General features: G+C 42.9%; 1 non-coding gene and 1 pseudogene across 1 annotated transcript; both read right to left on the bottom strand.

Annotated features, from left to right (window-relative positions):
* Window positions 1-1,569: 1,569 nt before the first annotated feature.
* On the bottom strand, window positions 1,570-1,777 carry LOC136396290 (U2 spliceosomal RNA; annotated as a pseudogene).
* A 14,132-nt stretch (window positions 1,778-15,909) lies between these two features.
* On the bottom strand, window positions 15,910-16,095 carry LOC136396265 (U2 spliceosomal RNA). The gene has a single exon (XR_010749651.1). It is a non-coding gene; the product is annotated as a U2 spliceosomal RNA (small nuclear RNA).
* Window positions 16,096-20,047: the final 3,952 nt, after the last annotated feature.

Here is a 20,047-nt window from a genome sequence, read left to right as displayed (position 1 = left end):
AGACAGCTTGACCTTACCATGAGAAATAGCATTTTATCATGAAACTTGGCAGAGCCTTCCATTTCCTCCTGTTTAATATCTGTCAGTCATCCCCATTGTCCAGGAAACATTCTTTCTGGTTTGCATGTGAAAGTTGTTATCTCTGGTGGCAGATACAAATTCTCTGGGGCCAGATCATCTTCATCCCACAGCTCAATCATGGTGCATTGCTGGATCCCTGTGAAAAACCAATCATGTTCTTTAAACTGTGACTGAAAATTTACTGATGCAATAGAAAGACACTGAATCCCTTGTACGTACTATAACTGCCCACTCCCACTAAATTATGTGCCCATTTCTCTGACCCTGCTGCTGACTTCAGTGGGCATAAAATAGGGGATGAAATAAAAGGAATAGGTCTTGTTTATCATAGCATAGTTTGAGCTGGAAGGGACTTTATTCTTTGTTTAATTATAACTCTTCATTCTAGAGACAAGAAAGTTGAGGCCCAGAGAGGTAAACTGGCTTGACTAAGATTGTCTAGCTCATTGTTTTCAGAGCTGCGGCTGAAAAGTATATATTTTTATTAACTAATTTAACTGAGGTATAATTTGCATACAGTAAAGTACACAGAACAGAAATGTCCAGTTGATGCATTTTGACAATGTACACATATCTGTGTAATTATAGTCAACACACCAAACAAGATATAGAACATTTTATTATTCTCAGGAATTTTCCACATGCTTCTTCCTATTGGAAAGGAGATTTTTGATTCCTGATCTAGTGTTTTTTGCTGACACCACTGACACTTTCACCAGTGGATAGGTACACTCATCATTTGGTGAAAAGAGCCCAGGGCTGGAAATACGGTATATGGGTTCTTATTCCAGTTCTTGCTCAATTAACTGTATGATGTTAGGCAGCAATCTCACTAAGTTGTTGTCTCTAGCTATTATAGGATGTAATATGAGTCCAAGGGGCAGGGCAGACTATAAAGGTGATAAAGCTTGCCTTTGGTTCTTCTACCCTTCTTTTCTAAGATTCTTTTTATATTCTTTCTAAGATTCTGTGACGTATCAATAGTTCTTTTTACCTCCCACTTTATTCTCTAGTTACTTTTGAGCTAGCTGGATATCTTTACAAAGTAAGCTGAGTAGTCCATTTATGTCAAGGTACTAATAATTTTGTTTCTGGAAGTGCTTGGATTTGATAACCATAGTCACCTTTATAGTTTATTGGGACCTATACTATTTTGGGTGTTGGGCATGTGTTTAGTACTCTCTATACTTGCCTAAATGAATGCTACCTTATAAGAGTCCTATAAAGTTGTTGGGTTTTTACATGGGCCAATCTAAGGCTCGAGGAGGTTAAGTGACTTGCCACAATTGCACAGCTGGTAAGTAGCAGTTTGCATTGGGACTCAGATCTGCCCGACTTCAAAGTCAGGACACTTTCCATTCTGCTATCCTGCCTCAGGGAACTCTTTAAGATGATAATGCCTTTACCCAAAGGAATGACTGTTTGAAGGTGGTAGCTGAGGTACCATACTATCACGGAGGAAGAATGACAACTGACCAGGGAGCTCAGGGACAATTTATGCATCACCCCAAGACTGCAGTGAGAAAGACTTAAGAAAACCCATGAACAGTGCACTGCTTTGCATGAGAGCAAGTGTTTAACTGTCTGAGACAATCCTGTACACTGGGGCAGATGGATTCTGGAGGGCAAACAGAATATTTTATAGGCAGTATTGCTTATACTACACTTGATCTTAGCCAAAAGGCCAAGAAGCAATAGGCAGTATTGCTTATAAAAAGCGAGATTCCTTGCCAGATTGTATCAGGAAAAGATTAATCATCATTCACTCATTCAAGGAAGTGACTGACTCTGGCTAGGCAACTCATGTCTGCTAAAGGGGTGTTATACCTTTCTCCTCACAGCATAAAGAGAGGTGCCCTAGTTTAAGGGTATGAGCTGGATCTTATTCACAAAGAAAATGCTTAGGAAGTTTTGCCTGAAAAAATACTGGAGTTTTAGTTGGGGTGCCTAATTTCATTCATATATCTTTGCTTGCCATTGTTCGATTTTTAAGTTTAATACTCTTAGCATAATAATCTCTCTCTCTTTCTCTCTCTCTCTCTCTTTTAAAGCCCTATTGGCTTTCAAAAGTTTTCCTTATGTGATATAGAGGAGACAGTGAGAAATACCACAAAAGCAACTCAACAGCTACAGGCACCAAAGTAAGTACACAACATAGTTCTGAACATATTCCTCCGTACAGGGGATAAGCAGGCCCCAGGAGAAACAACTGAGGACTATTCCACTGTGCTGTTTAGGGAGCATGTCTGGGTCTGTCTCCAGAGCATCCCTGAATCTAGCCTATTCCTGGTTGAGATCCTTTTTTTTGGTAACTTCTTGATCTTGGACCTGCTGAGAGACTCTTGGGCAAGAAATCAGAGTGCAGTCAGTTTTGTTGGTAATAGACAGGTACACACCATCCTTTGGCCAATGCCTAGAGTCAGTTCTGGAAATGCCTTCTCACTGCTGAGCTGGGCTGAGTCCAGAAATAAACCCTAGTCCCGGAATTTTAGAAATGCTGAGGCTTAGTAGTCTTGATTAGTTTTGGTGCCAGTCAACTCCCACACCTCCTTTTCATTTTTAAAAGAAAGCTACCTGAAGTCAGAGATCTGAGACTTCACAAGTAGATCATATATCTAGCAATTTCATGTGCAACAAGATTATGGATGAAATGCCTGACCTGTGGTGGCGCAGTGGATAAAGCGTCAACCTGGAACGCTGAGGTTCTTGGTTCAAAACCCTGGGCCTGCCTGGTCAAGGCACATATGGGAGTCGATGCTTCCTGCTTCCCCCTTCTCTCTCTCTCTCTCTCTCTCTCTCTCTCTCTCTCTCTCTCCATCTCTCTCTTCTCTAAAATGAATAAATAAAAAAATTAAAAAAAAAAAAAGATTATGGATGCTTTGAGGGTTTGCTTGGCAAGATAAGTCTGCACTCAGCCTGCGGTTTTGCCTGGTCAGTGGGGTATAGAAGTCTGGTTGCCTTTGCCTCAACATTTTTTAGCCTTTAGTGGCACAGGGATGTTAGGACAAGATGCTTGTAAGAATCAGAAAGAAACACAGAGTTTGGGTCAAGCTGTGTTTGTTCACTCAGGGATCAAAGATGAAACTGACTCTTGGGAGATGGCTGCCATACCCAGGCTGACATAATTTTCCAAAGAGCTAACTGACCTCATGAACAAACCAACAAACCACTAAGGACTGGAGCTCTGAAGGAGTGCAAGGACTCCCGATCTCAGCCTGATGGGTCACTACTTAACTTGCTAAATCCGTAGAAAACAGGACTTGTTTTGTGCACCATGAGATATATTTTACTTTTAAAGTTACAAAAGCTATGGTTCACCAAAGAATATTCATTTTTAGCCAGTTTCTGAGAATTTTTATTTATAACCAATTCATTCTTTTTAAAAATATTTTATTTATTTATTTATTTTAGAGAGAGAGAGGAAGGGAGAGAAAGAGAAAAAAACATTGATTTTGTTGGTTCCACTTATTTATGCATTCATTGGTTGAATCTTTTTTTTTTTTTTTCTGAAGCTGGAAACGGAGAGAGACAGACAGACTCCCGCATGCGACCGACCGGGATCCACCCGGCACGCCCACCAGGGGGCGACGCTCTGCCCACCAGGGGGCGATGCTTTGCCCTTCCTGGGCGTCGCTTTGTCGCGACCAGAGCCACTCTAGCGCCTGGGGCAGAGGCCAAGGAGCCATCCCCAGCGCCCGGGGCCATCTTTTGCTCCAATGGAGCCTCGACTGCTGGAGGGGAAGAGAGAGACAGAGAGGAAGGAGAGGGGGAGGGGTGGAGAAGCAGATGGGCGCTTCTCCTGTGTGCCCTGGCCGGGAATTGAACCCGGGACTTCTGCACGCTAGGCCGACACTCTACCACTGAGCCAACCGGCCAGGGGCAATTGGTTGAATCTTGTATGTGCCCTGATCGGAGACTGAACCTGCAACCTTGGTGTATTGGGAGGACACTCCAACCAACTGAGCTGTCTGGCCAGGGTCTCATTATTTTTTGTTTGTCATTTGTTATTGAGATATAATTGACATATAACATGATATATGTACAACATGCTTCAATATTTGTTTATATTATGAAATGATCAACATAAATCTTCTAGTTAACATCTGTCATCGTACATTGTTACAAGTTTTTAACTTTAAGTTCATTTTAAACTTAAATTTATTTGGGTAACATTGGTTAGTAACAGTATACAGTTTTCAGGTTTACAACATTATAATTCTATATCTGTATACTCTATTGTGCACTCACCACTGGAAGTCTAGTTTCCTTTTGTTACTATATATCTGACCCTCATTACCTATTTCACCTTCCTCCCACCTCCTTCACCCTCTGCTAACCATCATTCTATTGTCTGTATCTATAAGTTTCTTTTGTTTACTTTCTTTAATATTACCCACATGAACAAAATCATGAAGTTTTTGTTCTTTTCTCTGACTTATTTTACTTAGCATCATGCTCTCAAGATCCATCTATATTGCCGCAAATGGCAATATTTCACATTTTTAATGATTGAGTAGTATTGTATTGTGCATATATATATCTATATCTATATAAATCTATCTATATCTATATATCTATATATCTATATATATATATTTTTTTAACACTACATCAAAGTATTGTGTTCTGGAGTCTGTGCACAAAGGCACAAGGGCAAGCTGAACTGCATACTACCTAACCTTTCAGTCTTGCTTTGGTCCCGATCATCTCCCTTCCAACTGCCTTGGTCCCACAAAGGCCTGTGCATGGCCAATGAAAGAAATCTTCCTACACACAGACAGCCTAACCCAAGACAGAGTTCACTTTAATGGCCATCTATAAGAGGCATGGCTATTGGTTACTATTCTGTGCTCTTTATTACTAGATGAGGAAAGGCTCTTGGTTTTACCCAGAATACGCCCCTCTCTGCCTCAGCCTTCGTGTTTCCATGCCCTCACAAGCCAAAAGGACCCAAGGTGACTTGTGAGCTATTTTTAATTTGGAGATCAATGACTGAGGGACCTTGCACAAAGAGTCCAGTGTGATTTTTAGTAGTCACAAGCCAACCTCAGGTTTTCCTCTTGTTCCTTAGCTCTATCCCCACATGACCTTGAGAGGATCAGTTAGCCACCCAAAGGAGAGCACAAGTGGGTGTTGCATGAGCTTTACTGGTGTTAGCGAAACTCAGTAAAAGGACTGTATTTTTTTTTTTTTTAATTTAAAGGAGCTAGCTATAGGGTGAACCAAGACAAGTTTTTAATATAGTGATGAAAATCTCCATTTTCATCCCAGTTGGGAATCTAGCTTTATGAACATGATCGTTCAAGCTTATACTGAACACTTTATGAAAAGAAAGATATTTTACAAAATGATCTCATCTATTTGTTTTTTAACCAAGAACAGCATTAACCCTGTAGGGATTAATTCAAACTCTCAGTTTTAAAACAAAACTCAAATAGACGCATTACTAGTTTTATTACTTTCTTTAGATTCAGAATTCTGAATTTTTTGAAAAACAAAACTGTGTATTAATTTTTCTGAAATTACCTTTTTTGCTCCAAACTTCTAGCTCAGAGATAAAATTGAATTTTTTGAAGAGGCTCAGAAATTAATTTTAAAAACCTAACACTCATCAATAAGTGACACTGTCCTTTGGGTCCCACTGTATGCTGCCCATTTCAAGGGACCACAATTTTTAAAAAAAATAAAATTATTATCATTTGATGCCCAATGTTAGGCAATCTATATAGATTACATACTTTTTGCCCATGAAAACTTCACTAGTTCTCATCAATTAACTTTATGCTTTTCAGTGTTTATTAAGCTATTTTTATTATTTTTTATTGATTTAAATTGTGTTTACATAGATTCAAGTGTCTCACCTAATACATCCCCCCACCCCCATGTTCCCCTCAACATCTCCCTTGCCCCCTTTCCCCCAACGCCCTCCCCCTTTCCCTCCAGAATTTACTTTTCTGCTGTCTATAACACTGTGTTATGTATATATATTGATAATTTCACCAATCTCTTTCTTTTCTCTGATTCCATCCTCTCATCCCCTTTCCCTCTGTTCACTTTCCCTCTGGTCCGTTTGAATGGAACAGAACAAAGAACCCAGAACCCTTTTGGGCAATTGATATTTGACAAAGAAGGTAAGAGCATACAATGGAGTAAAGACAGTCTCTTTAACAAATGGTGTTGGGAATATTGGACAGCTATCTGCAAAAAAAAGGAAACTAGACAGCCAACTTACACTATTCACAAAAATAAACTCAAAATAGATAAAAGACTTAAATGTAAGTCGGGAAACCATAAGCATCTTAGGAGAAAACATAGGCAGTAAGCTCTCCGACATCTCTCACAGCGATATATTTGCTCATTTATCTCCACGGGCAAGTGAAATAAAGGACAGGATGAACAAATGGGACTATATCAAACTAAAAAGCTTTTGCACAGCTAAAGACAATATGAACAAAATAAAAATACAACCCACACAATGGGAGAACATATTCGACAATACGTCTGGTAAGGGGTTAATAACCAAAATTTATAAAGAACTTGTAAAACTCAACACCAGGAAGATAAACAATCCAATCAAAAATGGGCAAAAAAAGAAAAAAAATGAATAGACACTTCTCCAAAGAGGACATACAGATGGCCAATAGGCAGATGAAAAACTGTTCAACATCACTAGTCATTAGAGAAATGCAAATTAAAACCACAATGAGATATCACCTCACACCAGTCAGAATGGTGCTCATTAACAAAACAACACATAAGTGCTGGCGAGGATGTGGAGAAAAGGGAACCCTCCTGCATTGCTTGTGGGAATGCAGACTCGTGCAGCCACTGTGGAAAACAGTGTGGAGATTCCTCAAAAAATTAAAAATGGAACTGCCTTTTGATCAAGTCATCCCATTATTAGGAATATATCCCAAGAATACCACATCACTGATTCAAAAGAAGAAATGCACCCCCATGTTTATGGCAGCATTGTTCACAATAGCAAAGATCTGGAAACAGCCCAAGTGTCCGTCAGTGGATGAGTGGATTAAAAACCCTTGGTACATATACACAATGGAATACTATGGGGCCATGAAAAAGAAGGAAATCTTACCTTTTGCAACAACATGGATGGTCCTAGAAACTATTATGTTAAGTGAAATAAGCCAGGTAGAGAAAGAAAAATATCATATGACCTCACTCATTTGAGGAATCCAATGAACAGTTTGAACTGAGGAATAGAATAGAGACAGAGGTGGGATCATCAATTAACTTTAAAGTTCATTTTCAATCAGTATAAAATGTGAATAATAAAGAATTCTTACACAGCCTTGGCCGGTTGGCTCAGTGGTGGAGCGTCGGCCTGGCGTGCAGAAGTCCTGGGTTCGATTCCTGGCCAGGGCACACAGGAGAAGCACCCATCTGCTTCTCCACCCCTCCCCCTCTCCTTCCTCTCTGTCTCTCTCTTCCCCTCCCGCAGCCGAGGCTCCATTGGAGCAAAGAGGGTCCTGGTGCTGGGGATGGCTCCTTGGTCTCTGCCCCAGGCACTAGAGTGGCTCTGGTCGCGACAGAGCGACGCCCCAGAGTGGCAGAGCGTCTCCCCCTGGTCGGCAGAGCGTCGCCCCTGGTGGGCGTGCCGGGTGGATCTCGGTCGGGCACATGCGGGAGTCTGTCTGACTGTCTCTCCCCATTTCCAGCTTCAGAAAAAAAAAAAAAAAATTCTTACACAAAGGTATTTTGTGTTTTTAAATATGTATTCCAATACTTTGTAATAAGCTCAAGTACTAAACAATATATTTCTAAAACATGTTTTTACCTCATCCCCTCTCCCAAATCTTTTTTTTTTAATTTTATTTATTCATTTTTAGAGAGGAGAGAGAGAGAGACAGAGAGGGAGAGAGAAGAGAGACAGAGAGAGAGAGAGAAGGGGGGAGGAACTGGAAGCATCAACTCCCATATGTGCCTTGACCAGGCAAGCCCAGGGTTTTGAACTGGTGACCTCAGCATTTTCAGGTAGATGCTTTATCCACTGCGCCACCACAGGTCAGGCCCCCTCTCCCAAATCTTGATACATATACATATATATATATAAAATATATTTAAATTTTTTTTTTTTGTATTTTTCTGAAGTGAGGAGCGAGGAGGCAGTCAGACAGACTCCCGCATGCACTCAACCGGAATCCACACAGCATGCCCATCAGGGGCGATGCTCTGCCCATCTGGGCTGTTGCTCTGTTGCAACCAGAGCCATTCTAGTACCTGAAGTGGAGGCCATGGAGCCATCCTCAGTGCCTGGGCCAACTTTGCTCCAATGGATCCTTGGCTGTGGGAGGGGAAGAGAGAGATAGAAATGAGAGGGGAAGGGTGGAGAGGCAGATGGGTGCTTCTCCTATGTGCCCTTACCGGGAATCAAATCTGGGACATCCACATGACAGACCAATGCTCTACCACTGAGCAACTGGCCAAGGCCTTTATCAACTTTCCAGGAGTGTTCTTTCAGAGTCGTGATCGTTACTGGTTGGTCAGCACCAGGACAGGGTGTCCTTAATCAATGAAGCTGATCCTGAAGTCAGCTGTGCAGTCACTTGTCTGGTTTTGCTGTTTTCTGTGGGCCTACAGCTACAACACAACTGAGACCTGGCCTATCATCCTTGCTTTGATCTTCTGTACCTGGCCCATTGTCCTTGCTCTGCTCATGCCTAAGTGCCTACCACACAGGCTGATTCATTTTTTTGTTGTTATATGCTATGTTATAATTAGTATACTTGTCCAAACATTTGTCTGAGAAATTATAGAATCTATTCCTAGAAATTAATTAAAACAGGCTAGTAAGCCAGGGCAAGCAGAACATGGACATAGACAGTTAAATAGCCAAGCAGTTTACAGCCATCTAGTAAATAGCAAAACCCTATCTTCTCTATCTTAAGACACTTAAGAGTAAATGGTTTATACTTCTCTTCCCCAACCAGAAGGTAAATAGCTTTAATCACCCTACTTAGGGAAGTAGCAGAAATCCAATTAGTGACCTATGCTAACCACAGCCAAGGACAAATGAAGTTAAGGGAATAAATCCTATTTTTGTGTATCATCATAAAGCTGATGGATATTCCATGGAGACCCTCCCTTAAGACCTCCCCTAAATTCCCAGCCTTTAAAACCCTCAAGACAAAGGACCCAGAACATGCTCTCCCTCCTGTTAGCACACCCGGGCCTTTCCCCTCTCCTTCTCCCACAGGTGTGCATCTCCTAAATTCTAAGGGACCCCACCAAACTTGCAGCCAGGGAGAAATGGGCTGTGGCAGCTCGTTCTGTGCTAACCCCTCTGAAATGGTTCCCAAGGTCAAATCTTCTCTGACTCTCCAGTGAGCTGAAACCAACCCTGCCTAGGCTCGTTTCTTTCCTGTAATATTTCTAGAGTGCCAGAGTAGCCCCGCCTAGGCTCTCTCCTGTTGCTTCTTCTATCTTAGACCCTTCCTTGTTTTACTGTCTCCAGCTTTAATAAATGTACTTTCAAAATCACCTGGACTGGAGTTGTGAAATCTTTTCTGCATGAAATTAAGAACCACCACACTACAGATTGACTCGAAGCAGACACACTCTGGAGCTGGTCCCTGTCCCTTAACAAAAGTATCAGTTAAAAGACTCATGACTATTTTTTTGTATGTATGTGTGACCATTTTTTCTTGTTTTGTGAAATATCTTACTTGGGAAGTCATTACTAATGGGGATTCTCTTGGGCAATGAACAAATGGAGTAAGAATATACATCCTGAAGGTGTGGAACACTGACTTGAGGTGTGCTGGGAAATGGTTGACATAATATGGAAAATGTAGATAGGAACCAGATGTCTCCAAGTCAAGCTAAAATGCCACTCTACTATACTCTTTACTAGAATGGCTAAAGAATCAAGGGCAAAATAATAAAAGATAACCCAATAAAATAGTTGTGTTTCAAGTAATGTCAGGTTATTCTTAAGAATTTCATTTGCATTGTTATAAAGCTACAGACAAAAAAGAAATTAAGAAATCTTCTCTACTGGGTCCATTTTCTTCCATGATTTTACTTCACTCAGCATTATGGGAGGTTCTTATTGAAAGGCAGAAACTGTGGGCTGAACTGAAAACACAAGGCTAGTGTGTTCAAAGAGGAAAATTTATTTTAAAAGTACCTGAGAGCAAGCGGGCTGAGACCAACAGAGGTGTCAGCTCCGAGGGATAGGGCAGGGTTTACACTGAGGAATCAAGGGGCTGTTGGACAGATAAAATATATTATGCTCACTTTGTTAAAGATGGCGCTGCCCATGAGGAGGCTGTCGCCCAGGTGATATTAATGTGTGTTGGGGGTGGGCTAAAGGCAGGCAGAATCCTTGTAGCCTGGGGCTTGGTTTTGGGATTAAGCCTTTCCCACCCTTTTTGATGTGGGGTGATACAATCCCATCATGCCCCAGATAAGTGACTTTGTATTAGAGACTTCCCTATTTTGTATATTGGATTAAAGGTTTGGATTTCTACACTATAAAATAGGGGCAGAACAGGAGCTTGCACTCTTGGTTCCTGAGATTAGCATGAGAGAGCAGAGAGAGCAGAGAGCAGAGAAAGGCCACGTGGAAGAGGCCAGGAGAAGCAGCCAAGATGGCGGAGTGTTGAGTGAGAAGCCAGTTAGTGCAGAGTTTGTGCAGGGAGAAGGAAGGAGATGGGGAACAGAGGTGAATAAGTCTGGTGAGCTAGAAACCTTTGATGCTAGGAAAGTAGGATAAGTCAGTAGCTTTGTGAGCACTGAATGTGAGTGGGTTTTGGAGCCCAGTGTGTGTTTTTACTTGCCCGCCGGGTACAAGCTAGGATTAAAGATTATGGCCCACCAGTTTTTGGCTCCATTGTTCCTTTACTGACTGTCCGAATCCAATGCGAACCTGCATGGGCCAGGTTGCTGTGATGGTGGCCCTGGCTACTGGCTTTACATTTGGCGTAGTCTGTGGCAGGATTTGATACAGATTGGCAAGAAGCCACTACCACCTTTGAGTGGTGGAATAGAGGACTGGCTGGTGTTATGGTTCCCCATGGTTGTCCTTTTAGGGACTATAGGCTGGCTGACTTTTACACCCATGCGTGAGGAAATGAAGAGCTCTGTGGAAGAGGCTGCCTAGGAACTGCAAACCGAGCAGTGGAAGGAGCTGGATCAAATGTGGGAGAAAGAGATGCTGACCCTGGAGCTTAAGCAAGCACCAGAGGAGACCGACCAGGTTCGTGAGATTCGCTTGGAAATACAGCAACTGCTGGAGGAGTAATCACAGGTTCATGAGTTGCAGATTGCCCTGGATGTTGTGGAGAGCCAGCAATGGCAGGAGGCCAGAACTGAGGTTAAGGCTGAAGCTGAGGCCGGGGCTGAGGCCAAGCCCGGGGCTGCAAGCCCGGCAGTGGGAGCTGGTGTTTTCAGTTCCTCTTTGGAGGATGAGGAGAATCGGGCTGGAGTTGCAATCATCAGTCTCCATAAGATGAGAGCCCAGCTGGAAGGAGCACCTACTACGGCCCTGGTAGGTCTGCAATTTTGGGACATAGGCCTGGACATGCTCTCCGGAGCAGAGATGGAAATGCTGACTGCCATTGCCACGTGCTCCTCTTTGGGACAGTGTAAGACCTGCCAGGATGGCAGGAACGAGGGGGGTGGCTGACGCCCCATGTGCGTGGACTGATTTCCTGGACTATGACCGGAGTGGGCATTGGCTCCTTTGTTGGATGGACTTATGGATTTTGGACAATGTGAAATACCCTGATGGGAGTGGGGGGTGGCTTTGCTGGAAGCACTCCCCTGCCCCAGGAAGCTTTTCCCATGGCTAGAAACAAGGCCAAGGACATTTTGCGCGTTGGGCAAAGTGCTCAGAGACTGGTGAAGTGTACCTTTGTGATTGTTGAAACTGTATGATTTGTCATGTTGGAATTTGTGTAATGTGCCTAGTTTCCTTGCACAGGGATGCCAGTGGTGTAGACTGTGGGTAGTAAAGTGAGCATAGGGGTGGATTGTTGGGCAGATAAAATATATTATGCTCACTTTGTTAAAGATGGCGCTGCCCATGAGGAGGCCGTCGCCCAGGTGATATTAATGTGTGTTGGGGTGGGCTAAAGGCAGGCAGAATCCTTGTAGCCTGGGGCTTGGTTTTGGGATTAAGCCTTTCCCACCCTTTTTGATGTGGGGTGGTACAATCGCATTATGCCCCAGATAAGTGACTTTGTATTAGAGACTTCCCTATTTTGTATATTGGATTAAAGGTTTGGATTTCTACACTATAAAATAGGGGCAGAACAGGAGCTTGCACTCTTGGTTCCTGAGATTAGCATGAGAGAGCAGAGAGAGCAGAGAGCAGAGAAAGGCCACGTGGAAGAGGCCAGGAGAAGCAGCCAAGATGGCGGAGTGTTGAGTGAGAAGCCAGTTAGTGCAGAGTTTGTGCAGGGAGAAGGAAGGAGATGGGGAACAGAGGTGAATAAGTCTGGTGAGCTAGAAACCTTTGATGCTAGGAAAGTAGGATAAGTCAGTAGCTTTGTGAGCACTGAATGTGAGTGGGTTTTGGAGCCCAGTGTGTGTTTTTACTTGCCCGCCGGGTACAAGCTAGGATTAAAGATTATGGCCCACCAGTTTTTGGCTCCATTGTTTCTTTACCGACTGTCTGAATCCAATGCGAACCTGCATGGGCCAGGCTGCTGTGATGGTGGCCCTGGCTACTGGCTTTACAGGGGCCTTGGGCAAAGATAGCTGACGCTGCATCTGCTGGTGCAAGACTGTCTCCTCTGTTTGTGGGTTGGAGTGGTGCTACGGCTCCTCAAAATCTGTACCCAGGCTGCACATCCCCTATCAGCAATCAGCTGCAAGGGAAGATATGGGTCAGGTCACTAAATAAGCTAGTTCTTTTCCAAACCAGTCCTCCTTCCTCCTCCAGGCCTGCATTGTTCTTGAGATGGCAGCTGAGTAGTCATTTTATCTATCTCTTATTGTTAGGGGATTATGTAAACCAGTGGTTTCCAAACTGCAGCAAATTTAAAAATCCATCTAAAAGCCCTTTAGAAAATGTAGATTTCTGAGTTCCACATATTCTGATTCACTTGGTCAGAGTTGGGGTCCAAGGATATGCATTTTTACTGGCATACCACTTGGAGAGTTCTTATCCAAATATTTTAACAATTTTTCAGTGATTGGTTGAAATCCCATCCATCAGTAAATCTTCTTACCTCACTGTTTATTAACCCTCCAGAGAGCTGACCAAAGATGGGCATAGAGGTGTAACTGAGATTGGCAGTTCTGGTCCTCTCCATCAGTTGATTGACTTTTATGGCTCTGGATTTAAAGTAACAGCCATACTTACGAATAATGAATATGATATTTTGGGAATTATTTAATGTATTTTTCATTCCTCTTAAATTAAGATACGATATGGCTCCTCATCCTTTTAATCAATGAGTTTCAGGGCTTCAGGGGCAGGGTACTGATTTGCTAGAACACCAAAGTCATTGCTCAGGTCTGACTGTCAAATGAAGCTTTTTATGTATTGTGTCCCCAGGGAAGAAAGTGCTGTTGAAAGCTAGGCTTCATCAAGAGAGAAAAGGAATTTCTAAATTTCTAAAACTCCTTTAAAATATCATTAATTTCTAATTTTATTGGATTCTTATCAGAAAATGAGATCTATAAAATTTCTGCCTTTTAGCCCCCTAGTGGGCTTGCTGAGTGGATCCCAGTCGGGGTCTATCTCTCTGCCTCCCCGCTTCTTGCTTCAGAAAAAATACCAAAAACAAACAAACAAACAAACAAAAAAACACCCCAAAACAAAAAAACTCTGCCTTTCATATTTTCCTGAGGTTTTCTTTGCACCCATGTACATGATTGATTTTTATAATATGTCTTTCCTTCAATGAATGTCAAGTTTCTTGGCAGTTAAAACAAGTGTAATGCCCTGGCCAGTTAGCTCAGTGGTAGAGCATCGGCCTGGTGTGCAGGAGTCCTGGGTTCGATTCCCGGCCAGGGCACACAGGAGAAGCGCCCATATGCTTCTCCACCCCTCCCCCTCTCCTTCCTCTCTGTCTCTCTCTTCCTCTCCTGCAGCCAAGGCTCCATTGGAGCCAAGTTTGCCCGAGTGCTGAGGATGGCTCTGTGGCCTCCGCCTCAGGTGCTAGAATGGCTCTGATTGCGGCAGATCGACGCCCCAGATGGGCAGAGCATCGCCCCCTGGCAGGCATGCCGGGTGGATCCCAGTCGGGCGCATGCGGGAGTCTGACTGTCTCCCCATTTCCAACTTCAGAAAAAAAAACAAAAAACAAAAAAAAAACCCCAAGTGTAATAATTGAAATAGTAATATTTCAGTTCCTTGGTCTGTTTTTATGTTTTTCTCTAGATCTCACTGATTTGAAAGAAGTATATTAAAATCTCCTACTATAACTATACTTTATCTGTTCCTTTTAGAATTTTTGTAGTAATATTATACTCTAATGCTTAAAAACAGCAACAACAAACAAATTCAACCACATAATCTCTTGCTTAATACTTCACATCCCCAAATTCACACTCCCCAGAGGCAATCGCTTTCTTTCTTTCTTTTTTTATTTTGTCTTGAAAATTAAATTTAACAAAGTGATGTTGATTAATAAGAGTACACAAGTTCCAGGTAAATGTTTTTTATAGCATTTGAACAGATGATTATGTTGTATACTCATCACCCAAAGTCAAATCATTTTCCATCACCATATATTTGTCCCTCTTTACTCTCTTCCCCCCACATCCCTCCTCTTGTTAACCACTTCACTTTTATAAGTCTCAGTTTTATATCCCACCTATGTGTGAAATCATATAATTCTTAGCTTTTTAAATTTTTTTTTATTTATTTCTAGAGAGAGAGAGAGAGAGAAGGAAGTGGAGAGGAGCAGGAAGCATCAACTCCCATATGTGCCTTGACCAGGCAAGCCCAGGGTTTCAAACCAGTGACCTCAATGTTCCAGGTCAATGCTTTATCCATTGCACCACCACAGGTCAGGCTTTAGCTTTTTTTGATTTACTTATTTCACTCAGTATAATATTCTCAAGGTCCATCCATGTTGTCATAAATAGCTCTATGTCATCATTTCTTATGGCTGGGTAGTATTCCATTGTATATATGTACCACACCTTTTTTTATTTAATCTTATATTGAAGGACACTTTGGTTGTTTTCATGTCTTGGCCACTGTGAATAATGCTGCATTGAACATAGGGGTGCATGTGTCTTTATATACCAATATGTATGAGTTTTGGGGGTAAATACCCAGTAGAGGGATTGCTGGGTCATATGGTAATTCTACTCTTAATTTTTTGAGGAACCACCATACTTTCTTCCATAATGGTTGTACTAGTTTGCATTACCAAGAGGCAATTGCTTTAAATTCTGCTTTATTGTCTGGTGGTTACAACTATATATAAAAATTAAATGTAACTTCGACTTTCAGATTTTAAATATTTATTGACATTCTACTTTGGGAAATGAGTTTGGAGAGAAATGGAAATAAATACCTGTATTCAACCTGCCATACTTAAAATCTTTAAGGAGGAGAAAGATGAGGAACAAAGGTAAGTAATACAATATGTGGACCTTGGTTTCTTCTCTGTGGATCAAAACTCTAGTGAGTATTAGAAACAAAATATATTTTAAGATATTTGTTTGAGTACCTATTGTTCCAGTAAAATGCCTTCACAAGCCTGCATCTTATTGAGAGCCAGACAGTAAACAAATAGGTAAAACACATATAAATTTGTTTTTAAAAAATGCTATAGAGAAAACAAAGCAAGGAGGTGTGGTTGGAGGGTTTTTTTTTGTGGTTGTTTTTGTTTGTTTCTGTGGACGTGCACCGCTCCTGTAGGTACTGCAATACTGGTCCATGTGCAGTGTGATGGAGTAAGCTTCTATTCCATTTCCTTAACCAAAAATGCATTTAATACATTGTTTCTGGATTGAGGCTGTATCAGATGTTAAACTGATAAGAACAGATACCTATTCTTGATCTTAGCCAAAAAGCTAAGTGATGGACTTTTGATTTTTACCTAGGGTCATTTCACAGGTGACAGAACTGGCTAAAGGGGTTTTTAGAGCAGAATGAAGGAAGGGCAGGAGTAGGAAATGAGGTCCATGAGGTAATGCTAGGGCCCCATGGCAGGAACGGATGAGAGTAGATTGTGTAGGACCTTATAAGCACTTTTGTTTTTATTCTGAGATGGAAAATTCTGGAAACCTTTCTTGGGAAACTTTTTAATAGAGAAATGACATATTTGACTTCAGTTTAAAGGGATATTTCTAGTTATCATACTGAAAATAGACTGAAGAGTGACAAGGGTGGAAGCCAGTCAAGTGACTAATGCCATAATCCTAATGAGAGATAAATTCAGGTTGGACTAGAGTCACAGTGATAAAGACAGGGAGAAGTATGAATTCTGGATATATTTTGAAGGTAGAGCCAATGAGATTGCTAATGGATGAGCTTTGGTGGTTTGAGAGGGAGAGACAAGGGATTTTGGTCTGAGTAACTGGAAGGAGAGAATTGCTACTTCCTGCATTGAGAAAGATTGTAGAAGGAGCTAGTTTTAATGGGAAAGACCAGAATTTACTTATGGACAAGTCAGGTCTGAGATGCCTATTGGACATCTGAATGAAACTATGGACTAGAAAGTTGGAAATATGAATCTGGAGTTTATGAGAGAGGTTTAGACTAAAAATGAAATTTTAGAATCATTATCATGGATGATTTTTAAATTTTATTTATTTATATATTTTTTTTACAGAGACAGAGTGAGTCAGAGAGAGGGATAGACAGGGACAGACAGACAGGAACAGAGAGAGATGAGAAGCATCAATCATTAGTTTTTCATTGTGTGTTGCAACACCTTAGTTGTTCATTGATTGCTTTCTCACATGTGCCTTGACCGCGGGCCTCCAGCAGACCGAGTAACCCCTTGCTGGAGCCAGCGACCTTGGGCTCAAGCTGGTCGGCCTCGCTCAAACCAGATGAGCCCACACTGAAGCTGGTGACCTTGGGGTCTCGAACCTGGGTCCTTCCGCATCCCAGTCCGACGCTCTATCCACTGCGCCACCACCAGGTCAGGCTATCATGGATGATTTTTAAAGGAGAGTAGATAAGAACACCAAGGGAGTGAGTGAATATTAGTGTAAAGCCAGGAGCCACGGCCAGGGCCACCATCATAGTCGCCTGGCCCATGCAGGTTCGCATTGGATTCGGACAGTCGGTAAAGAAACAACGGAGCCACAAACTGGTGGGCCATAGTCTTTAATCCTATATACACAATAGGGATACAAAGTCACTTATCTGAGGCATAATTGGATTGTACCACTCCACATCAAAAAGGATGGGAAAGGCCTAATCCCAAAACCAAGCCCCAGGCTACAAGGATTCTGCCTGCCCCCAACACACATTAATATCACCTGGGCGACAGCTTTCATGTGGGCAGCGCCATCTTTAACAAAGTGAGCATAATATATTTTATCTGCCCAACAGTCCACCCCTATGCTCACTTTACTACTCACAATCTACATCACCGGCATCCCTATGCAAGGAAATTAGGCATATTACACAAATTACAACAGTACAAATCATACAGTTTCAACAATCACAAAGGTACATTTCACCAGTCTCTGAGCACTTTGTCCAAAGCGCAAAATGTCCTCAGCCTTCTTTCTAGCCATAGGAAAAGCTTCCCGGGGTAGGGGAGTGCTTCCAGCAAAGCCACCCCCCACCCCCATCAGGGTATTTCACATTGTCCAAAATCCGTAATTCGTAAATCCATCCAACAAAGGAGCCAATGCCCACTCCGGTCGTAGTCCAGGAAATCAGTCCATGCACGGGGGGCGTCAGCCACTCCCCTCATCCCTGCCGTCCTGGCAGGTCTTACACTGTCCCAAAGAGGAGCACGTGGCAATGGCAGTCAGCATTTCCATCTCTGCTCTGGAGAGCATGTACAGCCCTATGTCCCAAAATCGCAGACTTACCAGGGCCATAGTAGGTGCTCCTTCGAGCTGCACTCTCATCTTCTGGAGACTGTGGATTACAACTCCAGCTCGATTCTCCTCATCCTCCAAAGAGGAACTGAAAACACCAACTCCCTTTGCCGGTCTCGAGCCCCGGGCCACTGGCGCCTTCTGCTCCACAGACCTTGCAGCTCCGGACCCAGCCTCAGCCTCAGCCCCGGCCTCCTGCCGCTGCTGGCTCTCCACAATGTCCAGGGTAAGCTGCAACTCACGAACCTGTGAATCCTCCTCCAGCAGCTGCTCCATTTCCAGGCGAATCTCGTAAACCTGGTCAGCCTCCTCCTCCAGCGCTTCCTCCAGCTCCAGGGTCAGCATCTCTTTCTCCTGCGTTTGCTCCAGCTCCTTCCACTGCTCAGTTTGCAGGTCCCAGGCAGCCTCTTCCACAGAGCTCTTGGTTTCCTCACGCAGGGCTGTAAAAGTCAGTCAGCCTACAATCCCCAAAAGGACAGCCATGGGGAACCCTAACACTAGCCAGTCCTCTACTCCACCACTCAAAGGCTCCTTGCTGATCTGTATCGAATCCTGCCACAGACTTCGCCAAATGTAAAGCCAGGAGCCACAGCCAGGGCCACCATCACAGCTGCCTGGCCCATGCAGGTTCGCATTGGATTCGGACAGTCGGTAAAGAAACAACGGAGCCACAAACTGGTGGGCCATAGTCTTTAATCCTATATACACAATAGGGAAGTCTCTAATACAAAGTCACTTATCTGAGGCATAATTGGATTGTACCACCCCACATCAAAAAGGGTGGGAAAGGCTTAATCCCAAAACCAAGCCCCAGGCTACAAAGATTCTGCCTGCCCCCAACACACATTAATATCACCTGGGTGACAGCTTTCACGTGGGCAGCGCCATCTTTAACAACACCATCTTTAACAAAGTGAGCATAATATATTTTATCTGCCCAACAATTACTGAAGATAGGAGAAGAGGCCTAAGGATTGAGTTCTGGATCACTCATAGCAGTTAGAGGAGGAGTCAGAAAAGAGTTGATAGGAAGACAACCAGTCAGAAGAAAACCAGGATTTCCAGGAACCCAAGTAAAGAAGGGAGGAAACTCAAATAACTTTGCCAAATGCTTCTGATATTTAAGTATGATAACTAATACCTGATGTTGGTCAAATAAGCTTGTAAATATGATATATAGGTTTGCTCGCTTATAGTTTGCATTGGGTGTGGGGACAGGCTGTAAGCAGGCGGGGTTATTATACCCTAAGGCTTAGTTTTAAGACTAAGCCTTTCCCACCCTAAGTGAGTTTGTATCAGAGACTTCCTTGTTTGTATATTGGGTTAAAGGTTTTGATTTCTACACTACAAAATGGGGCAGACCAGGAGCTTGCTCTTATCTCGGTTCCTGAGATTAGCATTAGAGGGGAGAACAGAGAAAGGCCACGTGGAGGAGAGGAGAGGCAGCCAAGATGGTGGAGTGCTGAAGGAGAAGACAGTTTGTGCAGAGTGAAGGAGATGGGGAACCTTCTGGTGAGGTAGAAACCTTTGATTCTAGGAAACTCGGATAAGTCAGTGGCTTTGGGAGCCCTAAAAGGAAAGGGAAGTGTTTTTTCACTGTGTGTATTTCTTGCCCACCAAGTGCAAGCTAGGAGTAAAGCTAATTGTCCACCAGTTCTTGGCTCCGTTGTTTTATTACCGTCTGTCCGAATCAAATGCAAACCTGCATGGGCCAGGCAGCTGTGATGGTGGCCTTGGCTACTGGCTTTACAACTGACTACTAGATTGAGCAATAGGGAGGTCATTAGTGCCCTTATAAAGAGTAGTTGCAGTGAAGTGGGGGCAGAGAGATGGAAGAGAACTACGGAGGAAGTTGAAATTGTGAGTGCAGCCAAATCCTATCAGATGCTTTACTGTACATGAAAGCAGAGAAGTGGGGTTGTAGATAGAAGAGCGATGGAAGAGTTTGTGCTTCAAAATAGGAGAAGAA

Source organism: Saccopteryx leptura, chromosome 2 (assembly GCF_036850995.1).
Source record: "Saccopteryx leptura isolate mSacLep1 chromosome 2, mSacLep1_pri_phased_curated, whole genome shotgun sequence".
Taxonomy (NCBI): Eukaryota; Metazoa; Chordata; class Mammalia; order Chiroptera; family Emballonuridae; genus Saccopteryx; species Saccopteryx leptura.
This window is presented reverse-complemented; position numbering and strand designations above follow the sequence as displayed.